The sequence below is a fragment of the Rousettus aegyptiacus genome, unplaced genomic scaffold (assembly GCF_014176215.1).
Source record: "Rousettus aegyptiacus isolate mRouAeg1 unplaced genomic scaffold, mRouAeg1.p scaffold_m13_p_8, whole genome shotgun sequence".
Taxonomy (NCBI): Eukaryota; Metazoa; Chordata; class Mammalia; order Chiroptera; family Pteropodidae; genus Rousettus; species Rousettus aegyptiacus.
The window spans coordinates 49,185,943-49,200,170 of NW_023416311.1; the positions used below are offsets into that span (position 1 = coordinate 49,185,943).

The following is a 14,228-nucleotide window of genomic DNA, read 5'->3' on the forward strand; positions in this document are numbered from 1 at the left end:
AAACATTAAAGAGAAGGGGAATAAAAAATGTGCTTGGGGAATAAGGGTTTAAAATGCTAGAGTGGTCTGAGACCTTATTGAGTTAAGTCCTGAATAAAGGGAGAATGGAAGTCATGCAGATATCTGCAGGAGGAGCATTTCAGGGAGTAGAAAGAACAAATGTTAAGGAGGAGGCTAGGTTGGCTGGAACAGAGTGAGAAAGGGAGAGAGTACTAGGAGGCGGGGTAAGAGGCAATGGCCAGCCACTCATGTATGACCTTAGAGGTCCTTGTAAGGACTTTGTTTTTAGGTGTGAGGAGTGACACTCTGACTGCTGTGTTGAGAGTAGTTAGTGGGAGGGAAAGAAAAGATGAAAGAGAGACAGTTGGAAGGTGTCCTAGATGCCTTCCTTTTATCCTTCCAGACGTACTCTCCACCCTCTTCAACCTTTTCTCTACCCTAGGAAGTTGACCTGTGTACACTACACCAGCAGAGCTCCAAGGAGAAACTTGGAGGAAATAAAAGGAGGAAGCAGAACGAGGTCAGGTATTTCCTTGGCTTTACCTCATGAGTTTGCCTATTATTGGTTATATTATTCAATGAAAGATAATTGATCCTTTCAGGTCTCCCAAATTTACTTGACTCTCTAAAATGGTTTCCTCCCATTCTCACTTGCATTAGTTTCCTAGAGTTGCCATGATGAAGTACCACAAACTAAGTGGCTTAAGTAACAGAATTTATTGTCTCACAGTTCTGAGGCCAGAAGCCTAAAATCAAGGTGTCAGCAGCATTAGTTCCTTCTGAGGGCTGTGAAGGAAAATCTGTTCTACACTTCTCTCCTAATTTCTGGTACCTTCAGGTGTTCCTTGGTTTACAGGTGGTGATATTCCTGTGTCTTCATACATATTTCCTTTGTACATGTCAACACTGTCCAACTTGCCCCTTTTATAAGGACACCAGTCACATTGGAGTGGAGCCTACCCTAATGATCCCATCTTGACCTACTCATCTACAAAGACTCTATTTCCAAATAAGGTCACAGTCATAGGTTCTGGGAGCAAGGACTTCAACGTCTTTTTTGGGGGGGAGGGGGGATGATTCAGTCCACAACATTATTCTTCCAGACTCAAGAATGAAAATAACCTAGCTACCACCAGCTCCAGTTCTGGTCTTCTTAACATTCATAGATTTGTAAAGTTTCCTTGTAAATAAACTTCTTAATTAAGTCTATACAATAAAAGAAACAATGGTAGCCTGCTCTAGAATGCTGGCCATAGCAGTAACAAGATGTAGTCACCAATCTGGATATCATTTTGAAGAAGCAACACAATATGCTAAATTATTGAATATGGAATATGCTAGAATGAGATAACTTCATGACTTTCAACCTGAACAACTAGAAGAATGGCGTTGCCATTTACTAAGATGAAGAAGGCTGTAAGAAAAGTAGGTTGAGGGGAAGTATCATATCAGAAACTCAGTTTTGAATATGTGAGATTCGAGATGCCTATTTGACAACTAAGAAGATGCCTTGGGTATGTGTGCTTGGAGTTTAAGAAGTCTATCAGTGCTTGGGACTCACCAGTGTACAGACAGCATTTAAAGCTGACTGAAAACCAGAAAAGAATTAAGTGTAGACAGAAAAGAGATTCAGAGATCTAACTCTTGGGACTAAAGTGTACAGAGAAATGAGCAGCAACCAATAAAGCTGATTAAGCAGTAGCAGTCATAAGAAAGAAGAAAGAGAGAAGTGGGGGAAGGGAGGTGGAGAGGAGGAGGAGGGGGAGGAGGAAAATCAGATTTTTCAGGGGTCAGAAAGGAAGTGGAAAGATTTTTCAGGGAAGAGAGTGTTTAACTGTATTAAATACTGCTGGTGACTGAGGTAAGATGAGTTATGAAAATTTATCGTTGGATTTAATTAAAATGTATGGAACTAAGTCAGAGCTAAAGACAGGTAACAAAGGGGCGGTCTTGCGCACAGCTTGGGGCCCAAGTTAGACTACGGAACAATACTGAAGCTAACGCGAAAAGGGTTAAAACAATTGTATCACATGCTATTTACAAGGGATATCTGCTTTTGTAAAGTTCATTTATTCTACTTTAAAACTTAAAAAAATAATTACTAACTTTAACTTACAATGGCCTACTTAAGGAGTAGAATTGGCTAAAAGAAAGTTTAATTTTATTACTTTACAAAGGTCTGGATTGTTGAGATGTTTTAGAAGGAACCTGTGCTATTTTTGTAATAAAAAGAGTACATTCAAACATGTACGTAGGAGTGATTACCTTGTAGTATGACAGTATGAAGAGCTCTGCTGACTCACTCCCTTGTGGTACTGGTTAAAAGCATTTAACAAAAATTTAAAGCCTCTGGAAATGGCCCTAAGGATAAACAGAAAATGAAGAAACGTCTAATCAGGAAAATCTATGAAAATGTGGTAAGAAAAGTGAGAATCTAGTATTTGAACCAAGACCTCTCCCTCCCCTCACTCTCCCAGGACCGCAAAGCAGAGACTGCGCTTCAGATGGCCACAGCCAAGAACACTAAGCTTCCACTCTCGGCAGTTCCTAGCCCAGAGCTCTTCCCAGGAGAAGCAAGATTTTTCTCGTCATGCCTCCAGATGCCTGCTGTTGAGAATAACTGCTGGGCAAGTGGATCTGGAATAATACATTTAAATACAGCTTTCGATGAAAATCAACAAATTTCACTTTAGGGTTGGGGAAAAAATGTCATTTTTTCCCTGTTCACTTCCCCAAAAGATACACTGTTGCATTCTGATAATGAAATTCACAAGTGTAGAAGGTTCCTGTTAGATAGTTGACTTGAACAAAAACATGTTCTCATGTATGAATAATTTACAGTCAGTGTGATTCAGTAGCACATGCTTTTTATATGAAAATGTTACTATGACTACTTCAGGAATAGTGTAAACGTGAAAATGATTTTTAAAAACAAAGTACCTGTCTCCTCCAGAAATTCAATCAGTATAACATATATAAGGCAAATTCAAGCTACATTTCTGAGGCTTTTTTCCCCTGTCTTTCAAATATTACCCAGGCTCTCTCTATTATAATGCCCCTATGTGTTTCTGATTACTTTTATCAATGTTACAGTATATTAGAAAGACGATTCTCTTGCGATTCTCTTTACCTTTCATTCACAGCTTTCTCCATTCCTCATTTCTTCTTACACACTTTAGAACTTCACTAAAACACATTTGCTTTTTATTTTCACATGATTCTTTAAGGACTTGCAATTCATCATTCAAACTTTCAATTCCTTATAGAAATATAGTTGAACAATCAGCTCTAATGACCCAGATTTATGTCATAGTACACTGATAAGGGTATTTCAATGTAAAATGGAGATATCATTATGTACAGGCTATAAGACTTGTCATTTAAACATTTCATAGTACTTAGAAATATTTTATGCCATGGCCTATGAGGTAGACAGAGCATATTATTTCAACAAATGCTTATTGAGCATCTACTGTACTAGGCTATGGGCATATATATTTGAGTAAGATAGGTGTGGTCCTGTTCTCAAAGTTTAGAGTATCGAATTTTTAAAAAATCACTCACATGTATTGAAGTAGGAGGAACAGAAAGAATAAGCAAACTTTGTATTCAAGATTATTCATTACTGATAGTAGAGCTTACATAGTTTTATTTACTTCAAAGTTAGTTTTAAAATGATTTGTATATGTTACCCTATTTTACTAAACTCTACCTACATAGATAAACCAGAAGAGTTTGAGATTCAGTACTGTTCTTAGGGTATGTTTTGAAAAATCAGTTAAAGTTAATTATTGACATGAAGAAAGGAAGAACTTTAGACTTCTGACCACCAGAATTTTAAGATAATAAATGTATGTTGTTTTAAGCCCCAAAATTTATAGTAATTTATTATAGCAATAACAAAAAAACTAATACAGGAACCTACTATAGGAGCTACTCTCAGGCTCAGATAAGTTGAGTTTGTTATCTGTCAATCAAAACTTTCTTCTTGCCATCCTTTTATTTTCATTCCTTTGTACTTGGATACAATGAGATTTCAAAAATTAAAGACTTTCATTTACAGTAAAAGTTCATATTCATTGATATTTAATGTATTTTAAGCACAGTTTTAAATACAATGATATAGTATTTATCTCATTTATTATTCCCAATGAGGTAAGGGAGCATAAGGTACACAATGTTATTATTTGATATTCATGGATGGAGAAATTCAGGCATGGAAAGAAGCCCATCTAATATCATGCAACTAGTAAGTGACAAAGCACAGATTCAAGCTAATAGATAACCAGACTAGAGATGCATCCTTCCCAGATTTAACCACTGGAAAACTGTAAATATCAATCATAATGTGGTAAGAATTAGTTTATCTGATTGCTATCTAGATAATAGCTAGCAGAAAAGAATTCCCTATTGTAAGAATCGCTAAACCACTTATATCATCAGGAATGATGATAACTAACTATAATCTGGGTCCTGTTTATGCATAGCCCCTCCTACTGAAAAAAAAAAAGGTTTGATTCAAAACATAGTTAAAATCTGTTACTATATCATAAAGGGAGAAAAAAAGTTACTTTCCAAGTAAATATTCTCAAGAGAACCAGATGACACTACTAAAAACAGCAGTGTAAAAACCTTCAAAAATTCTCTTCCACATATAAGCAATTTGAAATCTATATTAAAAAAATATCAGCATTAGTTCATTTTCAGAATTCTGGAAATTAGTCAAAGATTTGCAGCAATTCTAAGACTGTTGATAAACAGCTGAATCTCAGTAAGAACAGTGAACTTTGTGGCATTTTACCTTGCCCTAATCACAATCCCAACTCCCCAACTGAATGGCAGCCTTGAAAACCACCAGCCTGCAATCACAGTGAAAACCAGCAGTGTGGCAGCCAACAGCAGGAACAGACCAGTGCCGGGAGCTCTTCCAAAGCTCCATTTCCAAAGAATTGTCAGTATTTGACCTGTTCGGTGATCCCCGGAAAGCTTCAGTTGCAAAACTGTCTTTATTTTATCTCACTCTTAGTTCACTCAATGTGAAAAGTCTTTCCTCTCAGGTACCTATTAGAAAAAGTTACAGGCGATTGTTTAACTTTGCAGCTCCCTGGTGTAGTGGACAAGAATTGGGGCCAGCAAAAGACTAACTAAAAACTTTAAAAGGAACACCTTTAGAACAAAATGTCCATAGGGTCTTTGAAAAATTCCAAAATATTCCTGGGAATCTAGAAGGCCATTTGTCTTCAGATGGTTCTGTACATGCAAAGGACTATGCACATGCTCAGAAAAGACCTGAGAAGGCCTTAAGTTTTCACTGTTGGTTGACCTTGAGGCTCTATTTAAGCAGTGAGCAAAGGCTAAAGTGGACATTTCAACAGCATGACTGGGTATTGAAAATATGTCTTGAGACATATACAGGGCCACTCTCAGCAAAGACGGAGACAATTATTGGTTTCAGGTGTTTAAAAAAATCTCTCTCCAAACATTAGCTGATCATTAAGTTAAATGAGCAAAGATTTCAGTAGTTGTACAGTATGAAGAATGCAGACTTTACAGAATTAGTTCAGTAAAGTCACTAAAAAATAAGCAACAACATACACCTTGGCACCTGGCTGGGGACAGGGTGGTAAATATGATTTCCAGAGTTGTCATATTATATTATTATTTAAAATGGCCAAGCTTTCAACAACAAAAAAGAATTTTGAAAAGAAACAAAGATATAGCCATTATGCTAAGAGAAAAAAAGCAGTTAACAGAAATTGTCCTTAAGGAAGCCTATATATTGTACTTAACTAGGCAAAGAATTTAAATCAGCTACTTTAAATATGTTCAAAAAGTAAAGGAAGCCAAGTCTAAGGAAATAAAAGAAGCATGACAACAGTGTTTCACCAAATAGAGATATCAATAGAGATATAAATTATAAAAAGGAACCAAATAAAAATTCTGGGGTTTAAAATGTCAACTAAAATGAAATCTTTACTGAGTTTTGAGGGGTGGGGTGAAAAAGATTTAATCAGTTAGAAGAATGAATGAACAAACTTGAAGATGGGTCAATTTAGATTATCTGGACAGAAGAGAAAAAAAAGGAAAGCAACTTGTTCTCAAAGACCTATGAGACACTATTAAGCATTACAGTATATGCATAATGGGGCCACAAGAGGAAAGGAGAGGAAGGAGAAGAAAAAACATTTGAAAAAGTAATGTCCCCAAGGTTTCCAAAATTTGATGAAAAATGTGAAATTGCAGTATATAATTAAGAAACTCAACACACTACAAAGAGAAAAAAACTCAAGAGAGCTACACCTAAAGACATCATAGTCAAATTATCTAAAGCCAAAGGTAAAGAAGGAATGTTGAAAGAAGAAAACATTTATGTCCAAAGGACCCTCAATAAGATTAACAGCTGACTGCTCATCAGAAACCATGGAAACCAGAAGGCAATACGAAAGATATATTGAAAGTGCTGAAAGACCAGCATCCATTTATGACAAAAACTCTCAGCAAAGTGGGAATAGAGGGAACATACCTCAACATAATAAAGGCCATGTATAACAAACCTACAACTAACATCATACTCAATGGGGAAAGGCTAAAAGCATTTCCCTTAAGATCAGGAAAAAGACAAGAATGCCCACTTTCACTACTCTTCTTTAATACTGTATTGGAAGTCTTAGCCTCAGCAATAAGACAAGAAAGAGAAGTAAAAGGCATTCGAATTGAGAAGGAAGAAGCAAAACTCTCGTTATTTGCCAATGACATGATTCTATATATAAAAAACCCTAAAGATTCCACCAAAAAACTGTTAGAACTGATCAATGAATTCAATAAAGTAGCAGGTTATAAAATAAATATTCAGAAGTCAGTGGCATTTTTTTTTAACCAAGAAGGCAGAAGACCTGTTTTCAGAAAATTATGTCATTGAAAAAAGAAATTGAAGAAGATACAAATAAATGGAAGCATATACCTTGTTCATGGGTAGAAAAAATCAACACTCTTAAAATGGCCATACTACTTTAAGCAATCTATAGAGTCAATGCAATCCCTATCAAAATACAAAATACTAAGGGCATTTTTCAGAGAGCTGTAACAAACAATCCTAAAATTTATATGGAGCCATAAAAACCCTGAATAGCATGGCATTCTTGAGAAAGAAGAACAAAGTTGGCAGTATCCCACTACCTGATATCAAACTATACTACAAGGCTACAGTAATCAAAAACAGAATGATACTGGCATAAAAACAGATACAGTGATCAATGGAATAGAATAGAGAGCTCAGAAATAAATCCACACCTATACACTCACTTAACACATGGCAAAGGAGGTAAGAATATACAGTGGGGTAAAGACAGTCTCTTCAATAAACGGTTTTGGGAAAATTGGACAGATACATGCAAAAAAAAAAAAAAAAGAAGCTGGACTATTTTTTTTACACTGTATACAAGAATAGACTCAAAATGGATTAAAGATTTAAATGTAAGACCCGAAACAATAAAACCTTTGAAAGAAAACATAGGCAGTAAACTCTCTGATATTACTAATAGGAATTTCTTTTCAGATATATCTTCTTGGGCAAGGTAAAAAAAGAAAAAATAAATAAATGGGACTACATCAAACTAAAAAGTTTTTTTACAGTAAAGGAAACCATCAACAAAACAAAAAGACAACTGACTAGGAGAAGATATTCACTAATGATATATCTTATAAGGGGTTAATATCCAAAATTTATAAAGAACTTATACAACTCAACAACAACAACAAAAAAACAAACAATCCAATGAAAAAGTGAGCAGAAGACCTGAACAGATATTTCTTCGAAGAGGAAATACAGATGGCTAACAGATATATGAAAAGATGCTCAAGGTCACTAAGCATCAGAGAAATGTAAATTAAAACCACAATGAGATATCGCCTCACACCTACCATCAATAAATTGAAAAACAGCAAGTGTTGGTGAGGATGCGGAGAAAAGGGGACTTTCATACATTGTTGATGGGATTGCAAATGGGTACAGCTGCTATGGAAAACAGTCTGGAGGTTCCTCAAAAAATTAAAAGTGGATATATCTTTTGACCTAGCAATTGAACTTCTGGGTATTTATCCAAAGAAAATCAAAACAATAATTCATAAAGATCTATACACTCCAGTATTCATGGCAGCACAATTAAAATAGCCAAGATATGGAATCAACCCAAATGCCCATCAACAGACAATTGTATAAAGAAATTATGGTTCATATATACAATGGAATATCACTCAGCTACTAAAAAAATGAAATCCTACCATTTGCAATGACATGGATGGGCCTAGGGGTTATTATGCTGAGTGAAATAAGTCAGACAGAGAAAGATAGATACCATATGATTTCATTTATATGAGGAATCTAAGGAACAAAAAAGAACAAACTAATCAAAAACACTCACAAATATAGAAAACAACTTGGTGACAGCCAGAGGGGAAGGGCATTGGGGAGAATGGGGTGAAGGGTTAAAGAAGTATAAATTAGTAGTTGATAGTCGGGCACGGGGAGCATGGCACAGGGAATGCAGTTAGCATTAATGTGATGGCTAAGTGGAGGGTCAGGGGAGGGAGGAAGGATTGGGGGGATTGTTTTATGAACATTATAGATGTCTAACCAATGTACTGTATACCCGAAACTAATTTAAATAAATAAATTTATTTTTTAAAAAAGTGCTAAAAGAAAAACAACAAAAGCATAAAAATTGTCAAATGAAAATTCTATATCCAGCAAAGCAATTCATTAAAACTGAATAAAAACTTTTCAATTACAATCCATATAAAGACAGAATATTTTTCACTATCAGACTTGCACAACAGCAAATATTAAGGAAAGTCCTCTAGACTGAAATGAAAGGGTACTAGAGAGTAATAATAATGAAACTAGACTCCTACCTCTCATGATATACAAATATTATTCAAAATGCATAAAATACCTAAATGTAACATACAAAATTATCAAACTCTTAGAAGAAAATAGGTGCAAGTCTTCATGACTTTGGATTAGTCCATGGTTTCTTAAATATATCTAAAGTATAAGCAACCAAAGAAACAGTAGATGAACTGAACTTCATCAAAATATAAAACATTTGTGTTTCAAAGGACACTATCAAGAAAGTTAAAAGGATATTCACAGAAAAGGAGAAAACATTTATAATCATATATCTCTATATAAATACACATATATTAAAACATAAAGCTACTTCATGACCCAACAATGTGACTCCTTGGTATAAATACTCAAGAGAATTGAAAACATGTTCAAATAAAAATGTGTACAAAATTTTCACAGCAGTATTATTCATAGTAGCCCAAAGTGAAAACAACTCAAATGTCCATCAACTGATAAATGGATAAAACAAAATGTGTATGATAGCTCATGTTATGTTTCAATGTGACTGGGCTAGGGAATGCTTAGCTATCTGGTTAAACAGTATTTCTGCTGTGTCTGTGACTGTTTCCAGAAGAGATTAACAGTGAATTGATGGACTGAATAGAAAAAATGGCCCTTCCCAAACAGAATAAAAAAATAGAAGAAGGTTGAAATCTCACTCAGCGTGACTGGTTCTTGCTCTACCAGACTGGTTGAACTGGATATTGATCTTCTCTTGCCCTTGGTGCTCCTGGTTCTCAAGCCCTCAGACTGGGACTAAAATCTATACCATTAGCTTTCCAGCTCTCAGGCCTATAAACTATACTACCAGCTTTCCTAGGTTTCTAGCTCACAGATGGAAGGTCATGGGACTTCTCAGCTTTATAATACCTTATAATAAATCTTGTATATATATATATATATATATACACACACACACACACACACACACACACATATTCCATATATATATATACATATATATATGCATACACACATATCAATAGAAATATCTATTGGTTCTGATTCTCTGGAAAACCCTAATACGATGTGGTAAATTCATACAATGGAATACCATTCATCCCAAAATGAATGTAGTACTTATACATGCCCCAACATGAGCAAACCTTAAAAACATCACGCTAAGTGGAAAAAAAAAATGCAAAGAGCTGCATTTTCAATATGGTTAAATTTGATTCAAAGGCCATATGATTCAATTAATGAAATATCCAGAATGGAAAAATCCATAGAGACAGAAAGTGGATTACTATTTGCCAGGGTTTGTAGGGAACTGGGAATGGGGAGTGTCTGACAATAGCTATAAGATTTCTTTTTGGAGTGAAAATTAATCTGGAATAAAATAGTGGTAATGCTGCACAACCTTGCGACTATACTAAAAAGTGCTACATTATACATTTTTAAAAAGTGAACTTTATAATAAGTGTACTATATCTCCATAAAAAAGATAAAAGAAATTATAAATAAATATTAACAGCTGACTTAAATTAACAAGAGAGAGAACCTGCTGGATATGTAGTAAATAGCATTATGGACATGGTTCCTTTTAATTCAAGAAGGTCCCTAAAATACCTAAGGAATTTAATGAGGAGGAATGCCATAAGCGTGCTGTTTTAATCAATGTAGTAGGCCTAGTGTCTTGCAATTTTTTCCTTTAAAAACTACCAAAATAGTTCCTGAGAAATGAGACTTAAGAAGAGTAAAGATCATTTTATTAAGTAGTGTCACATGTACAGAATGTCTACTAAATATAAACAAACCAGCCTCTAGAAATGCTTCAATAGTGGTCCTCAGCCATATAATACAAACTGGTAAGAAATCATGCAAATTTCTGTTTCTGCTCCTTGGCTAGGAGGCAAATAATTATTTCTAAGGTGTTAACTTTATATATAAACACAATGAGACCGACAATACCTAAGCTGATCTGGATGTGTCAATTACTACACATTACTATATACTTTAAAAGGATTTCTTCATCTTCAAACTCAAGGGGAAAAGGCACATTTAACATACAGACTTTCATTTCTTCCTGTCCATAATGATTTGTAGCCTGTCATTCTGAAGGCAGTTTGGAAGAGAAGACTGACATCCTTATCTTTTTTTGAGAATACACAACTGGCTAGGGTTTTCTGAACTCATATGATTGTAGCCATTGAGGCTACAATATTACTGAGAAACAGGTGTTGAAAATTGTAAGTAAATATGAACAATTTAGAAATAAACTTCTCTGATCAATTATCCCTTATAGAAAAGGGATTTGCCAAAGTGTATCAAATAATTCTAAGATGTTTCCATAGTTGAAATTCAAGTAGAATTGATTACTTTTTCCTTGGACTTATATTACATTTTCTGTGTACCTCTGGAAATCAAGTTCTCACAAAGCAAACAAAAAGGGCATTTGTATAGAAGATCTCTTTATATGTGTTATATTTCTTACTAATTTTAATTAATTTTAAAAAATAGGTAACTATTTTTAACTTTCCATGTATATAGATCTGAAGATAGGCATTCAGTAACTACTTGTTAAAAGGTTTATGGGGAGGTAACAAATAAAAGCCAATTCATTGGTCACGTTGAAAGACAACCTAAGCCCCTGAGAATCCATTTTTTTTCTGATAAATATGTTTACACTCAGAGTTTTTTTAAGTCTGTCATGCTAAACAAAATGATCAGCTTAAATTGGTTGTTTTTTGAAAATCTCATTAAAATATTACATTTTCTGAAATATATATTTTAAGTTTTGTAGATAAGTGATTTCTACTGAAGAATTTTATTTTTGTAGATTGTGCAAAGAACTTAAAACCCTACTCAAAGATGCATGTAATTACCCAGAAGCACACTTTTACTAAGTTCAGGGAATTCATGGAGGTAGGAGTTTGTGTGTCAGAGACAGCCGGGTCTTCTCCCATCCTTCCCTAATAATAATTCTAGGGGAGCAAATGGCTGCCCAGCTACAGATGGCACTTCTCAGCTTCCTTTGAAAATAGGCTGTAAAGATAGTGACTTATAACTTTTGAGCTATCATCTCCTGTGTAATTGGTAACCTACTTCTATACTAGTGTTATTTCCTCTTTCTGTGAATTGAAATAATTACATTTGCAATCAAGCTCTGATTAGGCAGATGAGAACAACAACGTTGTGGATGGTCAGGGAAGAGAATGGAAAGATCCAGTCCCAGAACGAGCATGCAAAACATAGCCACCCTACAGCCTAGACATTGGCTTAGGATTGTTAGGACTGCCATATCAGAAAATGTATTTCTCTCCTCAATAAGCAATTGTACTTAGCCCTTACAACGTTTAATACATGTCCAAAATAAAAATGAAAGACCAACTTCTTGGTCTTCCTTAAAGCTACAGAATTTAAGCAAAGGAACTAGCTCTGCCATTTAAACACACTTAAGCAAGACTTTGATTCAGAAGCTAGTGATGCCAAGAGCAGGGTCTGCATAACATGTATTCTGATGACAGTAATGCACATATATTAAATATTTGATAAACTGATTAAATGTGTACACAGATAACTACTTATTAGATTTTGTAATTTAACAAATTACAAAGAAAAAAAGTGAAACAAATACCAAGTCCTAACTGAAAGCTATTAAAATATAAAGTTACAAAGTGAAAATCTGCTACTATTACATTCAAATTGCCAGAACCAATAGCAAGCCATTTTCTTTGTTGTATTTTGGTCTGAAGTCTTTGTTGGCCCCTAACGAACTCATTTTATAACAGATAATTGTTACTTCACCCATTCTTCAACATTTACAAAATGAGACATCTTTCAAGACACTTCTTAGCATTGGTTTAGGCATGAAGACATTCTGGAATGTAAATTCAAGACACAGCTATAGCATTCCCATCCATAGAACTGGAGTTTCAAGTCTCATCTCTGTGAAAATGTGAGATCTCTCCATTGGTCTAGATCTGAATTTTCTCATATCTGAGTGGCTAGGATTGGTCTACACTGCATAGTTCTGTGATTCTAACTGCACTTTTGTTGTTTTATAAATAAAATAGGAGGAAGAAAGATATTTAGTTGATTAATAAGGTAAAAACGGTTACTAATCTCAGAATGAAAGTATTTAAATATCTTATAATTCTATTTTAAGTTTGAGTAAGTATCAAAACAGTGCCCTCCTCATTTATATATCTATGATGATATTTAGAATGTTGTAAATAAATCAGTCAGTTGGCAAACTTCATGTAAATTTAAGTTTTAAGATAACTGGGGTTTTTGTTTAATTTTATTTTAGGAATGGTTTATAATAATTTTATTCATGTTTATAATAAGATTCATTGTATCATCATAGATTGAGAATGAAACACCATCCTTAGTGGTGACAGATTGCAGGTTTAGTTTAATGAGTAATAATCAGATTTCGTTTTATTCGGGCATGTATAAGTTTTGTCCAAAAAAAAAAAAAAGTAAAACTTAAAAAATGTCAAAAGAAACATTTATATGTTCAACTAAATTCATGAAATGCTAAAATAGCTGATACCAAAAATTTGCCTATTGCGACCAGGAGCCAAGTTACATCCAAGGCTTGATGGGCTGCCTGTGTTTAGGAATTCCTAATAATAAAGAGTTGAACTCCAGGTTTAAACTTTGAAAGCCCAAAAAACTGATTACCATGTGAAGACATTTTACAAGAGAATTCTATGAACTGATATATTTTAGTAAGCAAGAGAACTGTTTTGTTTTAACGAGCATTTTTATTATGTTGGAGGCTAATGTGTAACTTCCAAGGGAAATGCAGTTCCTTCAAATATAATCTTTACCACTTATTTTCATCTTTATAGTCTAATATTTGAAAGTTGTGTTTCACTTTCAAAATAATAGGGGAAAATCAATACTGCATTCAGTTTTTGTAAAACTCATGTTTCTGAGGCGTTTCATATAAAATAAATTTTATTTAGAATTTAGAATGGCAGAGGCCTGATAACTGTTGGTTAATTGAATATGCTTGTTATTTGATATATAAAGAAATATGAATGAGTAATATTCAAGAATGTAAAATAAGAGAACCTTAGTATGATGCAATGTAGTTTATTATTTTTAATATTTTTCTGATGAATCAATATGTATGTACATATATACATGTATATTCTGAGGTATTCTTTAGTCATTATAAAAAGTGATATTTAGTTCATTTTCTTCAAATGTATCTGAGAGAGTATGGTTTATCAAAAGTGCAGCATTGCAGTCATTATATTGTAAATGTTATCTGAAATTTTACTTCTCTTAAAGAAAAGCTTCAATGACAGGAAAATAATAAAAACTGCTCAATTGCTATGGCAGCTATTACAGTTTTCTAACAAAA

At 34.1% G+C, this 14,228-nt stretch overlaps 1 long non-coding RNA gene across 1 annotated transcript in view; it reads right to left on the reverse strand.

Moving 5' to 3' along the window:
• The window catches only part of LOC107520861, a 275,913-nt gene that overhangs the window by 55,648 nt on the left and 206,037 nt on the right, over positions 1-14,228 (reverse strand). Inside the window, exon 8 of the long non-coding RNA XR_004952511.1 lies at positions 2,266-2,361. This is a non-coding gene — a long non-coding RNA (uncharacterized LOC107520861). The remainder of the gene's footprint in view (positions 1-2,265; positions 2,362-14,228) is intronic.